Below are 17,052 nucleotides of genomic sequence, written 5' to 3' on the forward strand. Positions count from 1 at the left end.
TGAAAGCCAAATGCACTGAGAGGGCGTGGAAGCAGCATTCTTTTTGGTCTTTTGGCATTACCATTGGCTCATCCATCACTGGCCATGGTTAGATTCCATAGTAACCACTAGGACGAGGAAGAAGTATGTGGAGGTAATGCTCTGACTACTTACGAGTAATCTTCCTTACTTCTACTTTTACAATTTCTCATCACTGTACTGATGACCTGCACCCCGCAACCTCTTGATAAGAGATGGGCAGTCTCAAAATCTGCTTGCTTAATCTTAACAGGGATTGTGCGATAGTAAGGTAGGACGAAACACATTTGAAAACGGTTCCTGTCATTGAGATTGGTACTTCAAAATTAAGTACTGTAGATGCGGTTGAGTAGGACTAAAAGTAATGAATATTACCCAGAAGTATTCAGAGCATGCTCGATCACCTTTGTGAGTTGATTTGGGACTGCCTTGGAACTCGAATCCCAAATAAGGTGTTGCTTTGCATCAAACTGCTTGCTTTGCTTTCTTGCAGGAAATCCACCTCCGGAAGTGGTTCATACAGCTGTTCATATGATGGCTTTCTGTGGTAAAACAGGCAATACTTGTCAACATGACTCTAAACAAAAAGAACACTTTCCTTCACATTAATTTGGAAAATCCCATTTTATATCTGACACTGACTTTTGGAAAATTATGGAACCACCAGGCCCATTGTAGACTGAGAGTGCGTTGGATTGTTGACAATCACATGCGGCCTATCCCTTATCAAAGGGGGAAAAACGGCAGCATCTTATCAACCGTTCCCATTGTTCGAGCACTTTCCACTGCACTCACAGGAATGTCCATTATTTCCTGTGAGAAATCCGAGCGTCCAGGAAATACTATGGCTGACACGCGTTTTAGTCAAGAAGTTTCATTGACACGATCTCAATCGCAGTTTACATTTTCCGACAAAATAAACCAGAAGCAATTGACAAAATGTTGTTCAGAAAAAAGACGCATAAAACCTGCCAGAATCAAATACACTTTGGCACGTTATGATTGCAATTAAAATAGTCAACCTGCATATTGCTTTCAACAAAGATTGTAAAATATTTTAAGAAATGATATACACATGAGAAGGGAAGGCCTTTCTTATCCTGCTGTCGTTCACTGTACCCGGTAGTGTCCTAGTTTAAAAATAACAATAATAAAAAAACAATATTCAGATGTTTGCTCTCCACGAGGATGTAGCGTGCTGTAATCAGAAAGCATAAACCAATGACATCAGCACATGGGGTATTGTTTCCAGTGCACACAAGCCCTGGTTTGTGGTAACAACATTAGGCCATTTCCTCTGTCACCAACTCCTGTTTTCCTCTGGAAAGCTATGCATTTCACGCCAATAAAGTAAATACAGTCATCGGGGGAGGCTGCAGTGCCGACGAGCTCAATGCCACCGAAGCAAATGGCGTAGCCCGTGAAATCTGCCAGTTAACATGTTACCACAGAGGCTGCCTTCAGCCAGGGAACCTGTTGACACACTTGGCGGGAATGCTCCTATCAGCGCTTTATCTGATGGAGCGCTAACAGGGAAAAGCATGACAGGAATACTTAACTACTTGCACAGAGCTGGTCGCTAGAAAACTAAGGCTGGGCGACTCCAGCGGCGTGTGACATTCAGCAACCGCCATCAAGACCCAGGACTCGGGGAGACTTCGCGGAGGTAAACTTTCCAACGACTTTTTTTTAAATCTATGTAAATGCAGTCTTGCGGTCCGTTTTGAAATTGGCAATGTTCTTGTAGGTTGTTTTTTTAAAATACCATACATAAGGATTACATTGCTTATCAACCTGGAAAAGTTAATAATAGAATGAATTCAAGGATGTCGGTTTGTATTTTCATACGGTGCCCGCAGTTGTGTGTGGGCAAGCAAGACCCCCACTCCACCCGCCGTCGCGAAAGGGGAGAAAAACTCCACCTGAAAGCAAGTCTGATTCATTGATTTACAACTGTCAATTTTAAACTGTTCCAGTTTTTTGTACAAACAATACTTTATTGGCATAGTTGTGTCACTCTTTAAAGTGGCAGGTGAAGAGTTACTTTCGTGTTATTGCATGCGACTTGCCAACTGGGGGTTACTTCCGTGTTTTTTTGTTTTGTTTTAAATAATTCACTTATTGATAAACGCCAGAGGTTTGCACAAAACATTACTTTACGTGTCTTCAGATTATATATCTATCAATGTCATGCGTTGCGTTCTTCATGACGCCCAACGGCCATGTTACAAGGGGTGTTTTTCTGGGGGAGCAGAATAATTACAAGTGTGTAAATATATACATGGATGGAGTACATATTGGCAGGCGCACTATGTGGATATCAACGTTCCGGAAACTATCCAATGCCTGCATTAAAATAGGACTGCTGTCCATGCAGGATGCGTATAGTGACTTGAATTATCATGAACAAGAAATTGAGAGAATACATGTGTCCGTTTTGGGGGGGTATTCCGGAACAGTGAACCTGGCACCACAGGCCTTCTCTTTTGATGGAGGTAGCTGTTTCCTTCATGTGGTACACAGATTTATGCAGCAAGCACATTAACTCTTTGAGCTATCTTTTTCGATGCGAATTTCTGACCTGCGCATAGTTCCAAAGCAGACACTTTAGCACCCAGAGCCATCTTACATGTAATGCATCCTAAAATGGCCTATTTCTATTTGAATTCACAGTTTTTTTACTTGAATATTTTTTATGTTAGAAGGGTTTCTTTTAATACTGGTGAATTATACTTGTCAGAACGCGTTCTTGTAGATGGTCTCCGTTTAATGCCAGGTATTTGTTCCAATAGAATAATCATTCCACAGCGCCTGCCATAAACCACACCACCAATCAGGGTTTCCCAGTTACAAAACGCTTCCCAGCTTCAAATAAATATCGTTTCAGGATGGTTTAAAGCCCATGCTTCTTTGTTTCATCCCACTTGAAGCACTTGTACCACTCCTCATGCGACCGCATCCCCTTCCCCTCAGCACCATCATATTTATTCACAGTTAGTACTGTGAGCCTTTCCCCTTTTCCCCCTCGCTTTTGCCCTTTTCCCTTCTTCGCCCACAGACTGCGGCCTAGTCACCCCAGGCCACAATGCAGCAATTTCTCGACAGGGGACAGACCACTGTGGTGGGGATTGGCGCACTGTAAATGCTTTATGATATAACTTGGAACACTCCTCTTTAGATAGGCATGTCAACATCAACATTCCATAGTGATGTTCTTGCTCTTCCCGTAGCACTTCCAAAGGGTTTCAGTGAAACCCACTTTTATGAGCGCCAGACTCTCTACTTATCCAATGACTGGACCAGGCTGTCACCAAAGCACTTTAGGACTTGCCTTAGTTAAGCAAGGGTGTTTTTGGACTTCCCTTCCGTTACTGCCCTACTACTCCCTCTGCTACCTCTTCCAGCTGATCTCCCCCCTTTCACACACCTCACCTCCCGTCCCTTTTTCCTTGCTTCATCCATCTTTGCTTCCACCCTCTGTCGTCTTCCTCACTCTCCACATCTTTCGTTATTATTCCCCCATCTCCCCACTTTTCTTTGCTTACTATCCCCACTAGAGCTCAACGCAACCTGAAGTGGCCGAAGGGGAATGCGATCCCCTCCACAGAGAACACACAACATGTTTAAAACATATTTTTGATGTACAAATATGTTTTATATATTGATATGCGTTTTCATGCAAAGCACTGACATACAAGGTGTTACAGAGCGTTATACAGAGGGCCATACGTTTTCTTTAAAAGTTAAGACACATTCCACTGCACTACTTCATTTTTATTATATGTTATGTTATTTTGCATTTGTATAGCGCCTTATGTACCATTGGTATGATCTCAAGGCGCTGGTAGGTTGAACGCCCTCGGGAACCGCAGTTCAAGTCAGTTGAGAGAGAGAGAGTCGTTAAGTGCATGGGCCCACCAGGTATGTGTGCAGCCGGTGTGGTTTTTGGATGATAGCTGCTTCTTACCGGTAGGTGTGGTGCTGAGGAGATCAGTTGAATGTGTTCAGTCTTGAGGGTGGACATCCAGACTGAGTTATGGCTGCGGTAGTCCTGAGGAGACGCCTAAGCTAGCCGGTATGTGCTAGCTAGCTGTGATTTATTAGGATGATGGGCAGTTTAATGAGTCATGTTAGTATGAGAACAGCTTTACTGAATGTGTCATAGTACTGCTGTGTTCTAGTTGGATGGTGGTGTATAGGAGAGAGTAAGCATAGTAGTGTGATATTGTGGTAATCAGTGAAGTGTACGCGCTTTCTAAGTTCAACTTTAACACAGTGACGTTATTAGGTACACTTTCTAGATTCAACTTTAAGATAATTACGCTAATAGGGCACAGACATTGATGTTGGGAATATCTTCTAGATTTAACCTTGAGACAGTGAAACTAATTAGGGTACGCTTTCTAAGTTCAACTTTAACACAGCGACTCTATTAGGGCACACTTTCTAAGTTCAACTTTAACACAGCAATGCTATTCGGTATGATTTCTAAGTTCAACTGTAACCCATGACGCTATTGGGGCACACTCTAGATTCAACCTTATTATGAGAAGAAAACACTCCAAAATGAAAAATATACCTTCTAGTTCACTGATACAATCATCAATACAAAATCTATAATCGTCAAATCACAAAACTAAACATCACCAAAAGAGTGCAGCTGCTGTGAGGGAGACGGCTCAATCGGCGGACCATAGTTTGGGTAGCAGGCGGGGGCACCAGTACATGAACCCATGCAGTAGTATCCATGTTACATGAGTAAATCTGTCTGCACGCTGGTATGTTGAATTGTGGAGTGTCAGTGATGTCATTTCAATGCCATTTTTTCATTTTTTGGTAGTTCCCATCTAATCTGACAGACTAATCAATTGGGACATTAGACTGCACATGTAAAAGCAACAGCAGACTTGAAAACAAATCGCAATGGAGCAAAGTTGAAACTTTCAAAGCAAAAACATGAACATTTTTTTTAAACAAATGGCATATTAGAACATAAGCATTCAATTGTGGGGGCCCATATTTTGTAATTAAATCTAAGTGGTATAGGGTCTGTCTGCCACAATTGGTGGCCGTACTGCTCTTGGCTTTGTAAGAAAAAAGGGGTTGAGATTTATTAGTGGGAAGGAAGGCATAGACAGGCCAGGGCCTGAGCAGGCAATGCCCACCCAAAATCTGAAAATGCCCTCTCTGCAGTGCTGTGTGGGCATTTCCAGATGTTAATGTCACTGTGGTGGGCCCAGCTAGATTAGCTTCATGCCCCATTTGTTAGACAATCCTGGCTACGCATCTTGCGGGGAAAGGAAGATGCAAAACCTGTGATGTGGATTGGTGCAAGCTGGAAGTAGCCAGTTTCTGAGTGTCAGTCTGCTTTCTATGGGTTTGGCAGAGAAACTTGGGAGTATGTTATCTACAAGGAAGAGCCCAAGATCTGATAGACTACAGCACTTTGGGTTAGCCACTGATATTGTTTTTACATTTTTTTTTATTTGTATTTGGCTCAACATCAGGCCTTTACAAAATCTAAAATGAAAAACAAAAGATTTTACGCATTCTCGCATAAAAACATTATTCCTTTAGCTCAATAAACACAATACTTAAGAGAAGAAAAGAGGACAAGCAATAAACTAACAAAATATATTTCCCTCAGACTTCCAAATAAATAAAATTACCCTTGCCTGAAATTTGATCTGTCACCCTTGTATTTGCAGCTTCTTCAATTTTCAAATGGTTATTTCACACATTTTAGCACTCGAACCACTGCTGATGTCAATGCAGCGTTATGGCTTAGCCACTGATATTGGAGAGTGTGACAGGGCTAAAGAGGAGGGCTTAGTCATGGCTCAGTTACTGTTAATGCTCTGACAGCTAGGCCTCTGGTGGCAATAAGTGGGGGATTTATGATTGTAGTGTAGGTTAGTAGGAGATCTTAGAGAGAGGTCAGTTAGGCGGGGGATGGCGGAGCAGGTCTTACATAGCAAAACCACCTGCAACCCTGTACTCCTACACCAGACCATTTGCGGACAGGTCCCATTTCTCTAGGACCCAATGCCACCTTTCTCTTTGTTCTTCCCTCTCTCTCTCCCTCTATGTCTCTCTCTCTCTCTCTCTGTCTCTGTGCTTCAAATAGATACATTAACATTATACCCAAAGAGGAACAAAGCCTGCAAGTTGGCAGATGAGGGAAAGTGGCGGTGTGGCAACTCAGATATTACCATAACTGGCTAAGGCTTATGAGATCCAAGAAGTTAAGGTTTAGTGGAAGGGCAGCTTGAAATTTGTGGGCCGCAGGCACCCATTTTACCATTCTTAGTACGTTGTGCATAGGTGTGGCCAGGTTCCTCTAGCAGTCATCCCAGTTATCAACAGAGAACACTTGAGCTCATTAAAGACTCCCCGCCACAAGAATGGAATACTCAGCCATGGAGCAAAGTTACTGTCTTTTATTTAGCAAACAAAATGACAGGGATTACACCAGAAAAACAAGTATCCCCAGGAGCTCTCGTATTCTAAGCACGTGTCACCAGTTTTATCCCGATGTGACATCACAAATCCAGGTTACATACCAGAAACCTATCACATTTACATTGATCAGTTTGGGTAGGATACATATAGAAGATATATGGTTAGTTCTACAATTGCATAGCCATTTCTAGGGGCCCTTCCTAGGACCACGTCTACTAATATCGATCTACAATGTTGCAGGGTCGCAGAGAGACCAATGCCCTTGCAACAAATTATATCCCCACATGAAATGTGAATCTGGATTGGTCAGAATGTGTCCTCCCATCCCTTGGACCCTGTACAGTTACCAGACTGAGGGTACCTTTTCAAGGCACTGGGAATGAACATGGAGTTGCTAAGTGTTCCTTAATGTTGCCATCTCTGATCACCTAAGCCTGGGAGAGTGCATTCAGTTAGCAGCTTGTCGGTAACACTTGTAGCTTTTTGCACGTCTGGTTCGATGGGAACAGTCTTCTTCGTCTACCTTGGTTGAATGGGCATTGTCCTGTTCTGCTGGATTACGTGTAAGGAGACCACAAAATTAAGTTGTCCTGCTTGAAATAATGAGGATTTCAGCCTGATTTTCTCAGAGTGGCTCATTGTCTTTTTAACTGGAACTTTCTCATCTCCACTTGTCCTTGGCTGGGTGCCTTGTTTCTGCTCGCCTCTGGCTGCAGCGTTCATGTCAGCTTTTCCATGTACTTGAAACCTGTCTCTCCTTTGCCATCCATTCCAGAGACTTATAGCTTCTACATCATTCCCTATGGCTTCTCCATGTTAGTAGCAGTCAAGCATGTGCAAGCTAAATATATGAATACTTTGCATCTTGCGGGTTCCGTTTTGTTTAACAATATGAATATAAAAAGATATGAATGTATGTGTGTCCGTCCTCTACCTACGTGGGTCAAAAGCATGTGCCTTCTGCCTATATGCAATAAACTAGTGCATGTTTGTGTAACTTCATGAATGGAAGAATATGCACTTCATGTATAATGCGGCTATGTTGTGATTTCAGTGACAACGTCATTGGTTTCTGGCTTTGCAGTCAGGCGTCTTGCTCGATTCATTCCATGTCGTAGAAGTTATCGATTGTGTATAGTCTAAATGGATGTGTGAGCAAATAACGCTTCTCACACCTGCGATACATTGATGATTGCGATGATGGGCCTAAAAGCGAGGCACATCTATCGTTTCTCTGCCTTCGGGTTGAGAGTTGTGTGGGGGACATGAGGGTTAGGTTTGGCCCCCATCTACAGTTGTTTAGCAGGATGAGAGATGCCTCAAACCGTAGTGTAATTTGCTGAAGTGCTATGCTCAGTGGCCTGGTTGTACTTGTGCCCGTTGAGAGCAGGACAAGGCGTTTGTCAAACGTTCGTCAGGCATTGGCCAAGTAAGGGACCAAAATGCTTGCTATTTTCACCCAGAGGCAGTGGTCGAGGTGGGTGGGAGCGGTTGGAAGCAGTGCTCCTCTACCTTTTTAAATTAAGTTTTACCATTCCTATATTTTTATTTGAAAAAGAAACCATTCCGGAATGGCTTGTTTTTCAAATAAAAGTGTTGGAAGAAGTTGAACCTTGCACTTCAGTGCACTGAACATTCCCTTAAACAGCAGGTGCATTTGTTTGGGGGTTTAGATTGCACGTGGGAGGGGCGTTGTGATGCGGTTTGTGGGGAGCTGACACAGGCCTGCAGGGAACATAGTTCCATTACTAATTTTTGTACTCTTCGACCACTGCCAGAGGTGTAACCTGTTTGTCATTCAAGACCAGCACGTTCTGTCGATATCCAGAATTTCAGTTTTTGGTAAAAGGGCATGCAATCACAAAACTAGTCACCTTAAAGAAAAGAATGTTAGTGAAATAGAAATGTGAATAAATGGAGAGATCAAGTTGTGAATAGCATATGGAATAAGCTGTTATGTTTTATTGGGTATGTTATTAAATTTAGGATTGAAATCTCATGAACGTAGCTCAGAGGCAGCAGATTACTCTACAATAGGCAGTTATGAGAGGCAGCAGATGTTAGTGACAGCTCAAATATTGTCTGAAGATAAGGGTATGTGTCTCCTCTCTTAAGTGTGTTTGGGTTCAAGTGATATGTGAGTAGATAAGCCTGGTTAGTTATAGGAAACAGTGTCCATTCACTTCTGAATTGTTAAGGCTGTATCCATTCGGTGCGACATGAGATCTTCGACAGGCAAAAGATAAAGCTGACTCATCAGACTTAACTTAGTCTGTCATGTTTCTGTTATTAACTCAATCTGCATGAGTATTTATATCTGTCACAGTGACCAAACGTTTGTTTCTTACCGAATCCTTCGTCAATCATTGTCCAAGGTGCACAGTTCATTATGTATGGTTTTTCCGCTGATGACTTCTTGTTCTTCTGCATGCATTGACTAGGCAACAATCTCTAAGCTGTCCATTCTATTGTTTTTTAACAGTTTGCTGCTTTACTTCCAAATTCACATACCAGTCTAAACTACATAGGAACAAATTGCCTGTTCAAATCTAGAATCATAGACCACAGGAGTAAAATCCAAAAGGGCAAAGATTTTCCTATGTACGTTCAGCATTTTAAGTCACTGAGTTATTCTTTATGTAGGACAGGCTGTGAAGCCTTTTTACATGGAGAGGGATAGCCAAGAGGCGAAGACAGGGACGATATGCTGTTTAGAAGTGAAGCCTTGTGGATTGCTAAACTGGAGACCATGATGCTTGTGGGACTCTATGATGAATCAGGTGTGGACGCTTGTTAGAACATCCTTTTCAGAAACCAAGCCACTGATATCATTTTCTCTCCTTTAACGTTCATCAGTCAGATCCCCTAACTTTATTTTTAACCCTATTTAGTCCTGAGCAGCGCATTTAAAATCAATGTCTTGTGAGTAAACCAATAAACTGGGAGACGTTGAAGAATTGACTGGTAGTAATTATTTGTGCTTGCAGTGATCAGTGTTTTTTTTGTTATTATTTATTTATTCTATTGCTCATATTGTTTTTGTTTTCTAATGTGCGAACCAGACTCTTAGGTATCAGAGTGTAGAACAAATGAGCTAGAATCGACAGCATTAAAAATTGAAAAACTGAGAAACAGGAAGGGCAGACTCATTGTGAAACAGGAACGTTTGAAACCTTATCCTGAAAATCCTAAGAGTTGTAACTAGCCACAGAACAGGAGGAAGGGAATTCCAAAAGTGTGGGATTGCAACAGAGCAAGATTGAATGGCTGTTATGGCTTTCCGGGATCTGGAAATATTCAGTGGTACGTTTTTTCTTGCTTCTAGTAAATTAAGAACCACTGGCAATCTAAACCCTATTGGCCAGATAGGGAGTCTGGTGACGCCAGTGGCCTTAAAGACCAGGCAGCTAACTGCAAACCAAATCCTATCTTCCAAGTGATGCCAGTGTGGTTGAGTCAAAATAGGGCAAAGATGATCCATTTTCTTTTTCCAGTCAGGAGCAATGCAACAGCATTAATTGATGATTGTAAAGGCCACAAAGTATGTCGAGAGACAACGAAAAGTAAGGCATTAACACCATCCATATTCAACTAAATCAGAGCCTTTACCATGGTATAAAATAGGTCTAGATGAATAAAGGATTATCCTTTATATAATAGAAAGTGTTAAATGTTTGCTGCATGGGATTTCTTAATTATATGATTCTTCATGTAGACAATGTCATCTATATAGAAGCCTCACACTCTAACCACATGGGCAAAGTTGGGAGTGAGAGCTCTAGCTGTTAATATAAATAGCCGATGTTTAATAAGATGCTTTAGAAAAGTGCATGAATTCAGGTTTTGCTGAATTAAATTTAAAAATGCTTAGGCACATCGATAATTTAATAGCGTTCAGGAAATTAATAATACTGTGGACATCATCCTGTGAAGAGACATTCATAAATAGCTCAGTATCCTTCACATTTAGAGGAATATTGAATTTGTTTCTCTGTTCAATATCACCAAGTGGCTCAAAATAAAGATTTAAAAGAATATGGGACGAAATAAAGCCCTGGGATACTCCACATGGAATTGGTATGGACCAGATTGAACTGTCCCGACCTGAACTACTTGCGATCCAGACGAAAGATAGTAACCAGAGCATTTCAGAACCTAATCGCTTAGGCCCATCTGCACAGTCAAAATTAGTACAAGAGAGTCACAAAACAGTGTCAAATCTTGTAGACAAATTCAAGCAGAACCAACACAGAAGCCTCATCTGTATTTAGAATATGTTGGATATCACCCAAAAATTTGAAGGGTCACAGATGCGGTTTTATGATGTCTACAAAAGTCATATTGATATTAACGTAATAGGTCAGGTCATAATGCAGTGAAATATTGGTGCAGTTGCACAGTCAAGACCATTTTCAAGAATTTGACCAATTAAACAGAGACTAGTAATAGGCCATTCATTATTCCAAATGGCAGGGTCTAATTTATTAAAAAAAGGTGAAACTAATCTTGTTTTTAGGGAGGTTAGAAAACGTCTGAGGGCTACAAAGGCATTTACAGCTGAATACAGCTGCAGGAGTACAAAGAGGATCAATGTTTGCAAACCTTGACTGGAATAATATCATCAACATAAAAAGTAGATTAATAGCACCAAAAGAGAGTCTAGCGAATCAGAAGATACGGAACAAAAACTGAGCAATTGAAGAATATAACAATAAGTATGGAAAGGAGATGACGCAGCAAATGATATGGATAATGTTCGGTTGGTAGACATTTCATGCTTTCAGATTTAAGCAGGTTACTATCTTTTCTTTTGCTGTAGGTGTTTTGTGCTTTTAAATTTTCTACATTTTTCACTTTGTTTTGTTTTGCAGACTTCATAATCATATAAATGAAAATATGAATGCTAATTAATGATGATACTGTAGTTTCTGCCATCTCCATTTCCTTCTTTGAGACTTGTAATGGGTGCAAGGTGATCAGATAACGGATGAAGGGCAAGTTTAATTTCACAAACAAGTCCTGGGTTTATATTCCTTTGCTGATCATCGGTAGGCACAGTGGAAGCTCTTCTGTACACACACCCATTTAGTAACTGCTTGCGGTAGGATTCACAAATGTAGGTCTTCTAATGTAGCTGTCTTTGAGATGATTATGTGTGCATGTCTTATTAGAACTTGTGTATAAGCAGGTCCTTGTGCTGTCCTTTCAAACTCTTGTAAATTAGGGCAGTGGATGTTTTTGTTTCAAGCCAGAACTCTTGCCTGTAACTACGGGTGCTAGACTGTGACAACAACAAAATGTGAAAACCAATGAGACCACATTTTATTTGAATATATGATTAAGTGATCTAATTTCTTGTACATTATTGCTTCTTCTTATTTCACAACACATCATTATTATATTTAAATATCATTTTTGGAATATTCTGTTGGTGTCCTCTTTCCCAGTTTGTTATATTGACTTTTGAATAATGTCTGCTATTGACCAGATTTTAACATTTCTTTGAACATTCTCTGTTTCAGTATTTATGAGCCAAACTTGTGAATACATTTTTGTGATTTTGTATTAAGTTGAATAATATAAAACATAGAGCTATATTTTATTTTCATAAAAGCCATTGAATTGAAGAAATCTTTGGTAAGATTGCCACTAATCAATTAAAATGCACATTTATTGTGCATAAATGAAGATGTTTTCAGAATTTGATGTATTAAAAGTTTGTAAGGGGAGACCGCTAGGGGGCGCAGGCGATATGACTGCCTGATCACTCACCTCCCTTGCCCAGTGCAGCAGACTGGCAGAATAAGCAGGCTACTGCTGGCCTGCTGCCGATGCAGGGCCACCGTATAGCATCGGAAGTATCAGGGAGCCGCCAGAAGAATTCTAAGCTGCGGCGGAGGTCGGGGCCTGGAGACCGAGTACCAAACATGCCATGGCTCTGTGGTGAGCGAGCTGCTGGGAAGGCCCTTATTGTGGTGAAGGAGAATCACGCACACGGCGCGTTGCTCCACCCAGCGGCAGGCTGACCTTGTTGCAGCCGTGAGTGGCACGCGCCTGTCCGACACGCAAGCCAACAGCAGCGGCATTAAGCAGCATGATATGAGATGATTTGATAGTTTATTTATATAGTGCCTATAAACAATGTGTTTCAAACCACTTCAAGGCAAGGGAGGGAACTAGGGAAAATACAATGACATTGGGCCTCATTACGACCCAGGCGGTAAGTTACCGCCTGGGCCGTGACTTTACCACCATGGCGTAAACTATGTTTACGCCATGGTGGTTGGCGCATTTACCGCCCCATTCCAACCTTGGCGGGGCGGTAAATCCCCATTTTCCCATTTACCCTTCCCCATTCCCATTTTGCCCCATAGGGCATAATGGGAGTGGGGAAGGCGTTAATCACGCCACCGTAAATTACGGTGGCGTAATTAACTCCATGGTCCCTTAGCGCCATAGATTTTAACACCTGCTAAAAGCAGGTGTTAAGTCCGCCATGGCGCTAAGGGACCTCGTACTCAGGCGGTAAGGGTCGACGCTGTTTACGCCGCCGTAAAACCCTTACCGCCTGAGTTGTAATGAGGCCCGTTCTTATAGGCCATGAAATTAACTATCGTACTCTCCATGATGACATTTCAGATAGTGCAAGTGCTAAGACATAGATAAGGAAGGGAGGGGGAGAGTGGGAAGTAAATGGAAACAGACAGGCGACTACCGTACTAGGCCTAACGACATTTCTGGTAGAGCCTGAGTCAAACAAAAGGTGAGGGAGAGGGGTGCAGAAAGGGAGGGGAGGAACAAAACAAGCAACTATTGTAATAGGCTTGACGAAATTTCAGATAGTGCTGGGGTGGGGGGACTAGTAAGGGGAGGAGGGAGGAGACAGACGAGGTTGCGTACATACTATGTCCAGGGACAATTCTGATAGAGTAAGTGCATTGAAGAAAGTAAGGGGAGGAAATAGGAAAAGGGAGAAAGGGAGAGGAGGAGAGAACAGAGAGTAAGCAGTCAAAAAGAGTGGAGAAGCAAGAGGGGAGAGCGAATACAATTGCAGAAGTTAGTAGTAACACATAATGTTGCAAGCCAGGATACAAGAGGAAGATGGGCATGATTCAGGGCCACCATGAGTACAAGATGCAAAGGAAATCCAGCATGAGAGTTGAGAAAGGGTGACGCACCGTGAAACAATGAAATCCATAAAAGTCAAATCCAGCATTGTCCTCAAGACGGTGATGGTCAAACCAGAATGTATCAAGACAGACTCCTGCAGAAGTAATTTGGCGGGGGACAGAGGGGGAGCAGGGTAGAAGAATCAAGCAAAACAGGCAACACCTGTGTTACGAGAAGGGTGGGCAGCACAAGGGAACATCACGGGTGGACCAGAAGGGGTGGGGATGGCTTGTGGGGAGAGAGGGAGTAAACTGTATGTACTACCAGAACCCAGTTCCAAGGGAGCTGAGCAACGTTGCGATGGAGATCAAGACAGTCGTTTCCATACATGGATGATTATATCAAGACAACACAAATGGAGAAAGAACCTAGATGGACAGACAGGATGCTTGTTTATTCTGCTGCAAGCCAGGATGAGGTGATCATTGATGAAATGAAGAGAATTAACTGTTCTGACATGACGGAGAAGACTGGAATGCCTGGATTCTGGGAATGGTCACAACTGCTGATCTGTGGGTGAGTGCATACCAGTTAAGAATGGGAAGATGGAATGATGACATGTGCAGCTCATCTACTAGGAAAAGAAGCAGTGCAATGAGCATACAAAGTGAATGATGAGTGCTAGAAGTCATGGTCTACGTACTCCAAATTGCTGACATGGGTGGAGGATGAAGCTGGGCCAGTATCCATAGTCCCACTAATTAATGCGACCATGTGCTTTTGAAGCAAAGGAAAAAAGTATGTCGGACACAATAAAGGGTGCAAAAACACCATGGATGTTGCAGGAATGAGAAGAGGGACGTCTGTCCTAATGGATCGGTATTAGGCCTGCAGATCTAGGGCATATATGAAATTGCAGAGGAATTGGTGTGGAGTGTGCTCTTTGGTATACATCCATGTTCCAGCATTGTGATCCCACAAAGTGACCTGAAGATTGAAGAATTTCTAAAAGTAGATGATCACGTGATCAATAGAACTCTGGCAAAAGAGGAGATCGAATTTCTTCTCAGCAAAATCAAAAGCACCTTTTGATGATATTCCTGATGAGCACACATTATTCAGCAAAACTGCGGTGTTGTTCACATCTATGTTCATGCCTGGGATCCAGACTGCTGTAAATGCCAGATGGTTACAAATTACCAGATGGGAGCTGCTGCAAACCATCAATGCTACTATAATGGGATTTAATGTGAGAAAAGAAGAGTTGAGGGCCATACGGTTGATGACCCTCCAGAACCGGTATGTCCTTGACATGATCACAGCCAGGGAAGGGTGTGTTTGTGCCAAGATCAGGCCATCATGTTGCCCATTCATAGCATCCCATGACGGAGAGAATGTGACATTGACAGAGGCCATATCGATGTTGGCAGATTTGCACATAAAAATGGTGGATGAGACATCAGCCATTGAAGTTGACAGTTGGTTTGCATTCCTGAACCTATGCATTCCTTACGGGATGGCAAACATTTTCAAGTTCCTTGGAGCCATTTTGGTAATAATAATATTTGGATTCTGTGTGATAAGGATAATAATTGGACATGAAAGAAAACTGCCAAAAAAATTATGTTGACAAAAAGAATGAGCCAGAAGACAAGATGCTGACTGATGATCCCATCAGAGAATCCATAAAGGCGAGTATTTTGTCACCTGAAGGAACAGCATTCTGGTATGCAAAGGACCACAAGAAGTATGTGGGATGATGGGTCTACTATACCCCGAATGGCTAGTGTAATTACATGGCCGGGAGTGTAGATGAACACATTAGAACAGAGGGTACCCTGAGTGGGGTGATGAAGATATGGACGCTGAACAGACATTTTTTCGAGAAAAAATACAAAGGAGAATACAAACTTGAGGATGTGGTCGAGGACTCGACCAGAGGGGGGAATGTAGAGGAGCAGTTGTGTACATCTGCAGGCAATCCCACCCCCTATCTCCCCTGTATTAGATACATACGATTGTGTCATGCTTAACACCAGCCATAATACCAATACTGCAACAAGTGTTTGAAAGAAAATACCCATTGAGACAACCCTACCAAATGTACCCTCAACGTGATGATAACCTACAGGAGGAAATCTCTGAAGGAGTGTAAAAAGAATCTAAATGGGTGAATTGATGATGTCATGATGAAGTGTCAACAATGACACAAGAGGTCAATGAACTATCGACGTAGACAAAAAGAAGTCTATGGAGTAAATACGATGCTGCAGAAAACAGAAGTTCAACACTTGTACAGATGCTGACACACCAGGTAGATTAAGTCATCATAGAGGCCAGCTGTAAGTAGTAAATAGAATGCAGGCTAAGCCGCCATTGTACAGAACTGGACACTGGTATCAAGAAATAAGTAAGCCAGAAAAACATGAAGGGTGATGGAAAGTTGTGTCGCAGCAGAATAACAGGCTCATGGAGTTTCATGACAAGGCTGTCTGGCCCAAAGACAAGACTGAAGAAATCAAGGTCAGCTATCGATTCTGAAAAGGAACAAGTGTGCAGAGGATGAATGCTACCTTGTTAAGGTGCAAGAAAGAACACCAAGGTTGCCAAGTTTTAATTCATTTAGAGCACTTAAAACCTACAAAATGGACCAGCTCGCGGTCTCCTGTCACATGAGCCAAAGATGGAAATAAAGTTTGAACTTGGAGTCCCAGACACGATAGCGAGTGCCCTCACTCCCCCGGCATTCGCCAGGATGAGAATACTCTACAAGGCCAAGTACAAAGAAAATTTCATGGTAGAAGGCATGGGTGAAGAGAGATGCAGGGCTAATTGGGTAGTGGGGTAGTATCATGTCCTATTTCCCTGCACCTGGGTCTGGGCGTACGTGCTGCTAAATGAACCGAATGTTCTAGACTTGGCACAAGCATGCCAACCAATTATATTAGTCCATATAACAAAGCACCTTATAGTCTGTAGAACCGATGAGAAACGATGTATCTAATCTTTCTGAAATTACATGTTTTTAGAGGTAGGCATAAGTTGTCCACATAATATTGGACAGCCAGTAATCCTAACTCCTATACAATTGCATATCTAGATGTTTCCCTTAACCAATCTCGACCCTTGATAGGTTTTCTCACTATTGCCACGTAGTAAGACGTCACTCTGACGCATTATCACTATAAGAATTGTATTTTTTGTGGAGATCATTCAGAGACCGAACGTACGTCCGTTGATGTTCATTGTAGCCTCCCTGTATTAGAGAATTGTTAATAAAACAGTACTTTGCCATCTTCCTGAGTTGGTTCCGTTATTTTGACTCAGAATTACTCTGGTGTAAGCCCATCCACTCCATATGCACGTTCTTAAGGGCCATATGCTCAGAGCTTGCACGCTTCGGTTAGTGACCCTGGAAAAACATATTGAAGCCAGGGAGGCAGCCCACCACAGAGGGGTAGA

General features: G+C 42.2%; 1 protein-coding gene across 1 annotated transcript in view; it reads left to right on the top strand.

Annotated features, from left to right (window-relative positions):
• The first annotated feature begins 1,455 nt into the window (after positions 1-1,455).
• Positions 1,456-17,052, top strand: part of ARHGAP28 (Rho GTPase activating protein 28) — a 1,312,783-nt gene continuing 1,297,186 nt past the window's right edge. The window contains exon 1 of the mRNA XM_069620694.1: positions 1,456-1,684. The gene's annotated coding sequence lies outside the window, so the exon portion shown is untranslated. The remainder of the gene's footprint in view (positions 1,685-17,052) is intronic.

The sequence above is a fragment of the Ambystoma mexicanum genome, chromosome 5q (assembly GCF_040938575.1).
Source record: "Ambystoma mexicanum isolate Mex_15411 chromosome 5q, UKY_AmexF1_1, whole genome shotgun sequence".
Lineage (NCBI taxonomy): Eukaryota > Metazoa > Chordata > Amphibia > Caudata > Ambystomatidae > Ambystoma > Ambystoma mexicanum.